This window comes from Gadus morhua, chromosome 14, assembly GCF_902167405.1.
Source record: "Gadus morhua chromosome 14, gadMor3.0, whole genome shotgun sequence".
In the NCBI taxonomy this organism is placed as follows: Eukaryota; Metazoa; Chordata; class Actinopteri; order Gadiformes; family Gadidae; genus Gadus; species Gadus morhua.
This window is the reverse complement of record NC_044061.1, coordinates 25219372-25223032: the sequence shown is the minus strand read 5'-3', so window position 1 is coordinate 25223032 and position 3661 is coordinate 25219372. Positions and strand designations below refer to the sequence as shown.

The 3661-nt window shown below is 43.3% G+C and overlaps 1 long non-coding RNA gene across 1 annotated transcript in view; it reads right to left on the bottom strand.

Annotated features, from left to right (window-relative positions):
* Window positions 1-3393: 3393 nt before the first annotated feature.
* LOC115558215 (uncharacterized) overlaps window positions 3394-3661 on the bottom strand; it is a 3327-nt gene continuing 3059 nt past the window's right edge. The window contains exon 3 of the long non-coding RNA XR_003979304.1: window positions 3394-3661. This exon is cut by the window's right edge and continues 1476 nt beyond it. This is a non-coding gene — a long non-coding RNA (uncharacterized LOC115558215).

The following is a 3661-nucleotide window of genomic DNA, read 5'->3' as shown; positions in this document are numbered from 1 at the left end:
GCGCTCTGGGGTTATTGTGGTGAGGGATCGGGGAGGGGGTTGAGGCTTCATCCAGGGTCACAGACGCAATGTTTTAGGACTGTAGTGTGTTTGGACTCAATTTGCACTTAGATTGTATCATGAAATCGTACCCACCCAGATTATGAGCCCTGTACAACAATACACGCAGTACACGTTTTGCTTGATCCAACCCAGAGGCGATTTATTCCTCAGGTTGTTGTGTCCACTCATTATCTGCTGAAATATCCCCTGCCCTCCTCAATCTTTAAACGTGATGAAATGTAACAGATTACAGACGTGAACGCTGATTCACATCGCATCCCAAGACAACAAAACACAAAAAACACTCTAGGGGAGACTCGTACTTAACACGCTTAGTCTCCTATTCTCGGGCTCATTAGAACGGAGAGGAACTGATGAATCAGGCATCACTCTGGATCACGTTAGCAGGATGAATGGCCAGTCTGCGCGGGCGCTTTCTCCACTAAAGCAGGCCTGGTGGTCTCCAACGGCAGGCGAGCACTGAAGTGCTTAGCCCTGGCAGAGGACTGCTGTCCTTCCACAGTCTCATAGCCCAGAGTTTGACCCAAAGCTCTGCAGGATGGGACCTCTGGAATCCTTTTTATAAAGAAGAGACGAGGCGAGGAAGCAGCAGGTCAAGCGACAGCACAGGCTTCAACTACTGCTATGTCCTATTTGTAGATGGTTATTTTGACTACCTCGTGAAATTGGTTGCTCATTGATCTTGGCAACAGATACATATTGAATACTGGAATATTTCATAGAAACACGTTTTGAGTGTTACTATTCATTTATCTTGAATCCACAAGGATACATAATGTAGCCTTTTCAGTTTTATTCAAATTTCTGTAGTTGACATCTTAAATCCCTGTGTCTCTTTACACACAACTGCGAAACCCAAGTCTGTGAGAAGTTTGATCGTGCAGCCACCGTAGAAGATACAGTTCTCACAAGGAGAAAGGTGTTGCAACATGGCCTAAAATAGACTTCACTAAATGTGCCTACTTATTTATTATTTATTTTGAAGCCCTACTTTATCAAAGGATAGGTGGAACAATCCTTAAGAGATACTGCAACAGGGACGCACCATCTGTGCCTTTCTACCTAATTTATTAGCACCTTAAATGTTGCTACATACTCCTCAGCGCTCGCCCACCCTTCTCCCTCCTCCATACATCATGCTTTCCCTCCTTCCCTGAAACACAACGCTTTTTAAAAGAGGAGCATTCTCTCTGGGTCTTCTAGGATCTTTGAACCTTCAGAACTGACGTGGAATGTCAATAAAGCAGAGCATGTGTCTTGTTATATATAGACACACTATATGTTACAAAGAGGCAGATGAGAACACTGTTCTAGAACCTGGTTCAGTAGGAAGAACACAGTTGTAGCTCCTTCTATTCATGATGGTTCTGTTCCATTGAGATACGGTATTGCAACAGTAAAGACACAACTAATCAAGTTCATGTACATTGATCGTGCCAACAGACATTGCTTTAATGTTAAATTACTGGAACAGGGGGGTTACCTTACCCTCCTATTGGCGATCTGTTATAGGGTCCGTGTTTCGTACGACTGTCTTCAATACAAGAATAGAGTCATAATGTTATTCAATGCCAAACCACATAACTTTCCTTTAGTCATGACTATCTAGTCACTGTTTTTTGCACAATGAACAGAGAATAATGAGTGAGTGATTAATAATGACCAAACCACAGGTCTGAGGAGTTGTAGTGCATATCGATCTACATGTTCAAAACAATACTAGCCTCTACTACCTTACCTATTCCTACACTATCTTTCTTCTCAGCTACTTTTCCCAATACCTTTGACATATTTCCCCTATTGTCTCTCAAATGCACGCACACACACACACACACACACACACACACACACACACACACAGACACACACACATGCACACACACGCACACAAACACACATGCATGCACACACACAACCACACATCCACACACATCAAGTGCACACATAAGCACCCTAACTTACATAGATACACACATTAAGCACATACACACCCACACACATAGACGCACACCCACACACATCAAGCACCCGCATACACACCAACAATACACACCCCCCCACACACACACACACACACACACACACACACACACACACACAATGCCCTACAGCATCTCCTTTGCAGGAAATGTAATGGTCTCATGAACATCAGCCTGGGTCGTGCTGGGGTCACAGCCAATTTATCTTAGCCAGGCGCTGTGGGGGCCTGTCTGAGGCAAGTGTCTTTACATTACCGGGGGCCCATAATTGATCAGCTCATTTGTGTTGAATAATAGATTCTTGTTGTAGAAGAGATTGTTTTATGTATATGAAATTCAGGTCTAATTTTTCAATAATTTGTGTGTATAAATAAGAAATTGTCTGAATAACAAATTCATACATAACAATTATGATTTACATAATGATTTTAAATATAGATAAATTATTTTTAGGATTCTTGTTTTTTTATTCTCCATTGTGGATTGCAACGATAATTGTAAATGAAAAACAGCCAGACTCAGATAGATATAGATAGATACATATATAGATAGATAGATAGATAGATAGATAGATAGATAGATAGATAGATAGATAGATAGATAGATAGATGGATGGATGGATGGATGGATGGATGGATGGATGGATGGATGGATGGATGGATGGATGGATGGATGGATGGATGGATGGATGGATGGATGGATGGATGGATGGATGGATGGATGGATGGATGGATGGATGGATGGATGGATGGATGGATGGATGGATGGATGGATGGATGGATGGATGGATGGATAGATAGATAGATAGATAGATAGATAGATAGATAGATAGATAGATAGATAGATAGATAGATAGATAATTATTTTCATCTGTATCCCTCGAGCTGTTTGCTGAATTATATATCAACGTCTGAGTTTACATCGTGTCTCTAGAATCACTTTTGCTCTTTCTAATTGATGGCTCATTTGCATGTCAGAGTAGAGCTCACCCCCCCCCCCCCCCCCCCCCCTCTCACTCCCTCTGCCTGGTCCTGGTCTGAACCAGGATTTCATTGCTTCTGCTCTTCAGCTTTAATGACCGTGCGGTCTCCCTGTAAACAGTGTTTGCGTTCCCACTTATATCTCCTTTCATCCTTTATTTAGTTTTCGGTTGACATAGGCTACTGTCTGTTGTTCATTTGTATTCCTACCTTTCAGTGTACACTTTTGTCAGCCAGCCAATCTTATTTCATCAGGCGCTGGAGAAAAAAAACGCCAGCTGTAAATGGTTATAAGGAATGGAACTGAGCTAATTAAGATGCAGTACCGTAATATATGTATGAAATCTACCCTGGCATGTTCACTTTGTGGCTGAGGCGCGCGGATCCCTGGCGGGGGACGGCGGCTGGCTGCGGGACATTCCATAAGAGCATACCGGGCATCATGTCCGCGGGAGAAGGCGGAGGGCTGTGTGGCTGTGAGGTGACATGGAGCCCGCTGCAAGCCAAGTGCTTCAAGCCTGGGCGCTCATGTTTTGGTGATGACTTGCTCTAGCCCGCTACTGGGTCCGGTGTACATGCTCTTCTGTGACGCTCCCGTTTGGATTGAACATAACGCGCACTGATTGGACACAGTTGTAC